We start from the raw sequence: 10,000 nt of genomic DNA, 5'->3' as shown, positions 1-10,000 counted from the left end.
GGGGGAGGAAGGGAAAGAAAAGGGGAGGAAGAGAGAGGGAGAGGGGGGGGGGGAGGGGGCGAGGACGGGAGGGAGAAGGAAAGAGAAGGGAGAATGTTAGAAGAAGAGAATGAGGGAATTGCAGGCCATGGCTAGGGTGACAGTTCAAGAGAGGTTGGGGTAGGGGGTAGGGGGTAGGGGTAGGGGTGGGAGTTACGGAAGAACATAGGGAGGTTGGGGGAGGAGGGAGAAGGGGGGTTGGTGGTGGAATGAGAGAGTGAGATACAGATATCAATAGACAGAGCGGTATAAATTGGATAGATAGAGAAAGAGAGATCGGGAAATAGCTAGAGAGAGAGAGAGAGAAAGTGAGAGAGAGAGAGAGAGAGAAAGAGAGAGACAGAGCTAGAGAGAGAGTGAGAGAGAGAGAGAGAGAGAGAGAGAGAGAGAGAGAGAGAGAGAGAGAGAGAGAGAGAGAGAGAGAGAGAGAGAGAGAGAGAGAGAGAGAGAGAGAGAGAGAGAAAGAGAGAGACCGAGAGACCGAGAGACAGACAGACCGAGAGAGACAGAGAGAGAGCGAGAGCGAGAGAAAAAGAGAGAGAGCGAGAGCACAACACTAAGACCAAGAGCAAGAGCAAGAGCAAGAGCAAGAGCAAGAGCAAGAGCAAGAGCAAGAGCCAAGAGCAAGAGCAAGAGCAAACTTATAGGAATTTTCACGCAAACACTCGGCAGAAAGATCCTTTGGAACGAGCAGATTCAATTAACAACTTCCGCCGTCGGTGGGAAGCGGCGCAGAACGAGGCGACGATGAAGCTCGGGGGGGAGAGGGGGGGAGAAGGGGAGGGGAGGGGGGGAAGGGGGTGGGGAGAGGAGGGAAGGGGGGAAGGGGTGGGGTGGCGGGAGAAGGTGGGAAGGGGGTGGGAGGGGGGAAGGGGGGTGGGAGGGGGTGGGAAGGGGAGAGAGGGGGGAGAGGGTGGGATGGGAGGGGGGAAGGTGGGTGGGAGGGGTGAAGGGGGGGAAGAAGTGAGAGAGAGGGGATTGGGTGGGGGGAGAGGGGTGGGGGTGGGGTGGACGTGTGGGAGGAGGGGATGGGGAGTGAGGGTACAAGAGAAGCGAGGAGGAAGAAGAGGAAGAGGAGGAAGAGGAGGAGGGGGGAGACCAGAGAATAACATACCCTTAGAGGAAAACACACATATACTCCAGATTACTCAACAAGGGCGATGAAGACCTCCATCCACTTGTATCCACTCGTATCCACTTGCATCCACTTGCATCCACTTGCCTCCACTTCCCTCTTCGTTCTCGCTTCACAATATCATTCTCCGAGGAGATGATGAGGGAAGCAAGCGACTGGTATAAGCGAGATGGATGTGAGGAAGAGTTTATGAGGCAAATAAATGAGTATCGTCGAGGAGGGAGGGGGTGGGGGGTAAGGGGGGACAGGAGGAGGGAGGGACAGGAGGAGGGAGGGGGTGGGGTTAGGGGGTGGGGGTAGGGTAAGGGGGACAGGAGGAGGGAGGAGGGAGGGAGGGGGGTAAGGGGGACAAGAGGAGGGAGGAGGGAGGGGGTGGGGGGTAAGGGCGACGGGAGGAGGGAGGAGGGAGGGGGAGGGGGGTAAGAGTGATTGTAGATGGATAGATAGATAGGTTTATAGTCATACACACACACACACACACACACACACACACACAAACAGCCACACATCATTATTCGAACTAATATTTTTGTGGGAATTATTGATAATACCTATAAATACAATCATAAATTTCATTATAAGAAACGTTTTAGTATCCTTACTATCTCTATCGTTGATAAAAACGATATCTAAAATCGTTTGATGAATCCTGTAATCCTGATCTCTCCAGAATCACTTGCTTTTGATTCGAATCACTGACTGTTCTCCTTGGATTAGGTTGAAGGGTCTTTGACTAATCAGTAAAAGAGATTCGATTGTCATATACATACTTATTTAGTTATCGATTTAGAGAAATAAATATTTTTTTTAGATAACAAATGTCTTTTTAGTAAACGATTTTTTTTTTTTTTAGGAAATGTATTTATTCGTTTAGATAAAGACTTTTATTTTTTGTTTGTTTACTTGGAAAACTAATAATGTTTTAGAAAATTCATTTATCCATTTAGAAAACGAATAACTTTTTAGAAAACATTTTTTTTTTTTTTTTAGAAAACTAATATTTTTTGCAAACGATTTTTTTTTTTATAGAAAGCGTATTATTAATTTAGAAAACGATTTTTTTGCATTTACTAAGAAAACGAATATCTTTTTAGAAAACGTATTTATCAATATAGAAAACGAAGGACATATTTTTTATCTCTCTAATTGGAAAACGAATATATATATATATATATATATATATATATATATATATATATATATATATATATATATGTATATATATATATATTTTTTTTTTTTTTTATAAGAAATCGTATTCATTCATTTAGAAAACGAATGCCATATGTTTGTCTGTCTACATAAAAAAACGAATAACATTTTAGAAAACGTATTTATCCATCAAGAAAACGAATGACTTTACCTTTTTATCTATCTTACAAAGTGTTAGAAATTTGCTTTCTTTACGAAGACTCTCCTACGAAAACACTGCAGAGATAATGTATACAGAAAATTATTTCATTTACATCTAAAGACTCTTTCTTCTTCTTCTATAAGGATCCACATACATAATTTAGGCTGGATTTTACAATTGGAGATTCATGTTGACTGTTTGTGATGTATTTTATATATCAATGAGATGTCTATCTACTTTGCATAAAGGAAAAAAAATCATAAACGGAATGATAACAATACGGGATGAGATATAGATGAATGGATAACGAGTGGGAGAGAGAGAGAAAGAGAGAGAGAGAGAGAGAGAGAGAGAGAGAGAGAGAGAGAGAGAGAGAGAGAGAGAGAGAGAGAGAGAGAGAGAGAGAGAGAGAGAGAGAGAAAGAAAGAGAGAGAGACTGAGAGAAAGAGAGAGAGAGATAAAGAAAGAGAGAGAGAGAGAGAGAGAGAGAGAGAGAGAGAGAGAGAGAGAGAGAGAGAGAGAGAGAAAGAGAGAGAGAGAGAAAGAGAGAGAGAGAGAGAGAGAGAGAGAGATAAATAGAGAGAGAGAGAGAGAGAGACAGAAAGACAGAGAGAGAGACAGACAGACAGACAGAGAGGCAGAGAGAGAGAGAGAGAGAGAAAGAAAGAAATATAGTTCTCACCAAAATAATCTCCAATTAGGATATGAATTTCATTTTTCTATATTGCCCAATGTCAATCCCCCCCCAGACCAAAACAAACAAACAAACAAACAAAAACGAAAAAAAACGAATAAAAAAACGAAAATAACGAATAAAAAACGGAAAAAACGAATAAAAAACGAACAAAAACACCAAGGCCCTAATCCCAAAATGTGTCTCGAGTCCAGAGGTCGAATCGTAAGATCTTATCACGCTTTTCTATCAGTCTTTTATTTAGTCTTGTGAGCAGAGTGGCTTGTTCTTCCTCGTTTGTCTTAAGATTAGTTCCTTCTCCTATTGCTCTGCTGGCCGCCCGTAAGATGAGATAAGGAAGTTGGGTGGTTACCAGGAAGGCTGACTGTCTTGAGAGTTGGTTCATGACTTTCTCTGTCTCTCTGTCTGTCTGTCTGTCTCTCTCTCTCTATTTCTCTCTCTCTCTGTCTGTCTGTCTGTCTGTCTCTCTCTCTCTCTGTCTCTCTTTTCTCGCTTTCTCTCTCTCTCTCTCTCTCTCTCTCTCTCTCTCTCTCTCTCTCTCTCTCTCTCTCTCTCTTTTTTTTTTTTTTTTGGGGGGGGGGGTGTTTGGGGGGATGGGGTAGGGGGATGGGGTTGGGGGGGTTGGGGATCAGGGAAGGGGGGTAAGGATGAGGATTTGTTGTGGTGGAGGTGAGTGTTTTGTGATATGTTTGTTTATACATTTTTTTTATTATTCATTATCATTATCCTTATTATCAGCATTATTATTTATATCATTATTTTCATTATTACTATTCTTTGTTATTATTTTTATTGTTTCTATTACAATCATTATCACATTTATCATCATTATCATTATCATCACTATTACCATTATTACTGTTATAACAATAATCATCAATATCATCACCATTATCATCATCATTACCATCCTCATCCTCATCATCATCATCATTACAACGAACATATTGATATACAACAATGCAGGTTAACATACATTTATTTCGTATTTTTTCCAAGCCGAATCTTGTGTTTCATTTTGGTTCGTTCAACATCCATTCGTTCAAATCGTTTCCCGTCACATAACGACGTCATCAGAACCACTATGTTGAAGAAATGAACGTAACGAAATTGGAATTCGGTAAAATCTATTACTAGAGAGAGAGAGAGAAAAAAAATAAAAGACATTTCTATTCTTTCATTTTATTCGAGTCTGAAAAGTAAATGTTTTTACAAGAGAGAGAAAAGGAGAAAAATAATAGTTGAAGAAAAAATCGTTATCTTTGTAAATTATTATTATCATTATTATTTTTATCATTGTTATATCAGTCTTTATTATCATCGTAATCATTCCATCATTGTCATCATTACTGTCATATTATTGTTATAACCACTATTATCATTATCATTATCATTATCATTATCATTATCATTATCATTATCATTCTTGTCATTATCATTAGGATTAACTTTTTATGATTATCACAGCTAGCATCATTTTTATTACCAATCTTAAAATTATTATTATCATAATGATGATGATAATAATAATCATCACTATTATTGTCATCATTGTCATTTTCATAATTATCATTGTTATTATCATTATCATTTTCATATTGATATCATTATAATTTTATATTGCTATCATTATCATCAATATTATCATTATCCTTATTAGCATAATCACTATGATCTTTATCATTATCAGAGAGAGAAAGAGAGAGAGAGAGAGAGAGAGAGAGAGAGAGAGAGAGAGAGAGAGAGAGAGAGAGAGAGAGAGAGAGAGAGAGAGAGAGAAAAGAAGGAGGAGAGAGAGAGAGAGAGAGAGAGAGAGAGAGAGAGAGAGAGAGAGAGAGAGAGAGAGAGAGAGAGAGAGAGAGAGAGAGGGAGAGGGAGGGGGGGAAGGAAATTGAGAAGAAAAGGAAAGGGAAAGAGGAAAAGAGACAGAAAATAAAAAGAGGGGAAAAGGGGAGGGAAGAGGGAGAGAAAGAGAACGAATAAAAAGAGGAAAAGATAAAAAAAAAGTTAAGAAGAAGAGAAAGAAAAGAGGAAATATAAAAAAAAGGAAGAGAGAGGAGAAAATAGAAAAAAACTAAGAGGAATAAATAGAAAAAAGAGAAATACGAAAGGATAAAAGAGAAAGAACAAGAGAGAGAGAAAATTAAATAAAGATAAAACGAAAAGAAAAAGAAAAGAAAAAATAGGACAACAGACAATGTCGAAAGAATAGTCCAAAGAGGAAAATTAATAAAGCATAGAGCGTAAAACAAGGGGAAGAAGGGAAGAGAGGGGGGGGGGGGAAGGGGATACATAAGCCCTCTCTTTTTTCTCAAAGAGTTCAAGCACCTTTTCCTTCCCACTTACTTCGTATGTGGGTTATGTGGTTTCACTTTCCTACCACATGGAATTATTACAAAAAAGATCATTAAAAATTGTATTTACGTATTGTCATTGTTTTGTTTTGTTTTGTTGTTGTTATGATTGTAATGATGATCCAATCAACGCAGTAGCTATTATTGTGATGACATTACTGATAATAGTAGTGATGATGATGATAACAGTCATAACAAGAACAACAAAAACAAAAAACAACAACAACAAAAACAAAAACAAAAAACAAAAACAAAACAAACTAACCAAACCGAACCTCAAAACCGAAACAAAAACAAACCAAACCAACAAACACAAAAAAAAAATCCCTCACAAACATGTATGAATATAATCACCAAACGAAAACAACAAACAACTACATTAATTTAATAATATCCACTCAGCAACCGCGATTTCGAATTTCCTCTTAAACTGAAGTGACCCAATAATGACCTTTTCCCCGAGGGGACTTCGACCTTTGACCTGTGACGAAGTGATAACACGATTATCTGAACGAAACGGGAGTCTGAGGGAAATTCCAAATATGTTCGGACAGTTGTTGAACGAAGGTGAGCGAAAGGAGAGGGAGGATGTGGTGTGGTGGGAGGTTTGGTAACTCGTTCGATGTAGTTGTGGTGGTGGTGATGATGGTGATGATGGTGATGATGGTGATGGTGATGGTGATGGTGTTGGGGATGATGGTGATGATGGAGATGATGATGATAATGTGGTGATGGTGATGATGATGATAATGATGGTGTTGGGAATGATGGCAATGGTGATGATGATGATGGTGATTTGATGATGATAATGATGGTGATGAGGATAATGATGACGAGGATGAGGATGAGGATGACTTCCATGATAACAATAAAGATGATAATGATGATGATGATGACTTCCTAAATGAACATATGTATTCGTACAGTTTTTTATTAGTCTGGTCATGATGAACGTGATACGGGTAAGCAAAAAAGAAAAAAAAGAAAAAAAAAAGAAAAAAAAAAGAAAAAAAAAGGGGGGGGGGGGCATACACACGCATACATCGGCATACATTCTTAATAGGTATTGTATAGATTATCAATTGTTTGATATTTCATGTGCAGCAAGTCGTTTTTCTTGATATGTCCATAGTAATTGTTTTGATGAAGCGCCCCCCCCCCCCAAACACACGCACACCATAACTGACATATCCGCACAAACTTCAACGCACGCAAACACACACACAGCCACACCCACACACCAAAGCATATACACCTACACAAGTCATAACACGCACAAACACACACACATCCACACCAAAGGCTAAAACACACACATCCACACAAAACTCAACAGACGCACATACACATAAGGACACACACACACCAAAACATCCAGATCCACACACACACACACACACACACACACACACACACGCCCACATCCACACCAAACACCAAAACACACACATCCACTCAAACTTCAACATCCCACCCACATCCACACCCCCTAAAACACACAGAGAGCCCCGCGCATCCACACAAACATCCATCCATCCATCGATAGGAACCATACATAGACCACGTATGTACTCCACTGTCGACCCAACGAGGCGGTTCAATCCAGATGCGGTCGAATGCGGATGGTCATCTCCTATCCGCTCTGTTGGATGGTCCGCTCTGTTGACTCGTATGTCATTAGGTAAAGGGTTAAATGGAGTGTCGCGAATTCACCCTCTCTCTCTCTCTCTTTCGCTCTGGCTCGATCGCTCACTCGCTCATATTTTCTCTCTCTCTCTCTCTCTCTTGCTTTCTCGCTCATACTCTCTCTCTCTCTTTCTCTTGCTCTCTCGCTCACTCGCTCGCTTGCTCGCTCGCTCTTACTCTTTCTTGCTCATACTCTCTCTCTCTCTCTCTCTCTCTCTCTCTCTCCCTCCCCCCCCCACCCCTCTCTCTCTCTCTCTCCACCCTATTTATTCCATACATTTCCGTCCCATCAGCTGATCCTTAATGATTCGATGGTAACTCGGAGTCCCCGAAGTTATAATGGACGTTCTCGACACCTCTCTCCATGTTTCCTCTCCCCCTATTCTCTCCTCTTCTCCCTCTTCCCTTCTCCTCTTCTTTGACTTTTTGCCTCGCTCTTTCTTTCTTCCTTCATCTTCTCCCTTCTCCATTCTTCTCTCTCTCATTTTCTTCACTCTTCTCTCTCTCATCCTCTCCCCATTCTCCCTCTCTTCATCTCATCCACTTCCTCCATCCTTCCTCCGTCCCTTCTCTCTCATCCTCCCCCTCCCCTTCACCCCTCTTCCTCCCCTCCTCTATACCCCTCTCTTCCCATCTCCCCTTTGTCCCTCTCTTCCTCTCATCCACTTCCTCCATCCTTCCTCCGTCCCTTCTCTCTCATCCTCCCCCTCCCCTTCACTCCTCTTCCTCCCCTCCTCTATACCCCTCTCTTCCCCTCTCCCCTTCCTCCCTCTCTTCATCTCATCCACTTCCTCATGCCCTCCTTCCCCTCCCCTATCCTTCTCCTCCTTCTCTCTACCCCCCACTTACCCCCCCCCTCCTCATCCAGCGGGGGCGAGGGGGGAGGGGAAGGAGGGGTAATGGGTGTCTAAAGTTTATGTGATGACCTCTGGCTCATCTCACTTAACTTATGTCGCAAAACTTTTTTTTTTCCTTTTTCTTTTCTTTTCTTTTTTAAGGATAATGATTTTCCAATGGGCGCCTCTGCTGTTCGTGGTCTGAGAGGGGCGGCTTGTTGAGGAACCCGCCCGTGAGATTGCAGGATGCTTGTGTGTTGTTCTTGTTGGGGATTTTTTTTTCTTTTGTTGAATCGACTCGCTTGTCGTTATGTTGTTTTGGGATGTGTGTTTGGGGGAATATGTTAGCGTGATGTGTGTGTGTGTTGTGTGTGTATTGTATGTGTTGTGTGTGTGTGTGTGTGTGTGTGTGTGTGTGTGTGTGTCTGTTGTGTGTGTGTGTTTACATGTGTATATAAAATCTTTCTTACATATAAATAATACAAGCAATTTCACTTTGATAACCAGCCCAGCCTAACTACCTCATACCCCCCCCCCACACCAAAAAAAAGAAGTAAAAATATAAACGCTAATTCTTTAACTTTTTTTTCTCTCTCTCAACCACCCCATCCACCTCATCGATCTTACCCACTTCCAAACCCCAACCACCCCCCCCCACATCTCCTCCTTGACCCCCGACCTCTCCCTTACCCCCCCCCCTCCAAACCCACACTCATACCCCAACCCCTCCCTCCATCATCTCTACCTTTACCCTTAACCCAACCCCAACCCCAACCTCCCCTCCCCACCCCCTCCCACCCACCAAACCCCACCTGGGGGGTTGGCGGGTTGTTTTGGTCGGATGTCGTTTGCAGGCTACTTCTCTTGTATCCGTGTTTGGTAGCTATTGGGTGCCCGAAGTCTGGCGGGCCCGTGGGGCCCCCTTCTTATGTGGGGGGGTTTTTTGGGTAGAACTACCTGCCGTTTTAGGGTGGGGTGCGGGTGTGAGGGAGTCCGTCCGTGGCCAACCTGTCGCAGCGGCATGCGTCATCGTGGCGTTGTGGCGTCTTAGAGCACTCTGGATAGTGTCCGTACGCGTCGTCGGAATCGGGGAGGGGCCTTGTGCGTGTTTGATCGGCTCAGCCGGTCCTGTGCTCCCCCTCTCTTCCTCTTTCCCCGGCACTTTCCGTTTCTTCCCCTGGTCTCTTTCAGAGCTCGTTTTTTTGGGCTGTTTCGCTTCTGTTTCCGTTTCTTTTTTCTCCTTCTTTCTTTTCGTTCTCACTATCCTTTTATTGGCTACAGGTTTTCTTCGCCTGTTTTCCTGTACTTTCCTTTATTTTCAGCTTTCCTTTTCATCTTCTTCTTACCCTCGTCTTCCAGATTTTAAGACGTTCCCCTTGCATTCCCCGACCTCTTTTCCGCCTTTCATTCCTTTTTTTTTTTTTTGTATTTCTTTTCGTTTTATTTATTTTCCTCTGATCCTTTTTCTCAGCTTTTTCTCTTATCACTCCTCCCTATTCCCTCTCTTCTTTTCCCTCTCTCCCCCTCTTGTTCTGTTCTCCTATTCCTTTTCCTCTTTTTTTTACCCTCTCTTATCCCCTTTTCTTCTCTCTTTTTTACTCTCTCTCATCTTACCTCATCCTTTTCACACTATTTCGTTTCCGTTCCTCGGCCCTCTCCCTCCCTATCCTCTCCACTCACACTACCTCCCCCCCTCTCTCTCCACTTCATAACCTCCACCCACATCCTCTCTCCCCACCCACCCAAAACCTCCCAACCTACCCCCATCCTCCCCCCATCCTCTCTCCCCATTCACCCCCACCCACCCCCACCCACCCAAAACCTCCCCCCTAACCCACCCCCATCCGCCCCACTTCATACCCTCCAACCCCCCCCACCCCCCCCAACCCCCCCCAACCCAAA

The 10,000-nt window shown here is 42.8% G+C and overlaps 1 protein-coding gene across 1 annotated transcript in view; it reads left to right on the top strand.

The window, feature by feature from the left end:
* Positions 1 to 10,000, top strand: part of LOC122266588 (DE-cadherin-like) — a gene marked incomplete at its 5' end in the record, with an annotated part of 95,034 nt that overhangs the window by 74,601 nt on the left and 10,433 nt on the right. The gene's annotated exons all lie outside the window — the stretch shown is intronic.

This window comes from Penaeus japonicus, unplaced genomic scaffold (assembly GCF_977035675.1).
Source record: "Penaeus japonicus unplaced genomic scaffold, GWHDUDI00000001_assembly GWHDUDI00000022, whole genome shotgun sequence".
In the NCBI taxonomy this organism is placed as follows: domain Eukaryota; kingdom Metazoa; phylum Arthropoda; class Malacostraca; order Decapoda; family Penaeidae; genus Penaeus; species Penaeus japonicus.
The sequence above is the reverse complement of the archived record's forward strand: the minus strand, read 5'-3'. Positions and strand labels throughout refer to the sequence as shown.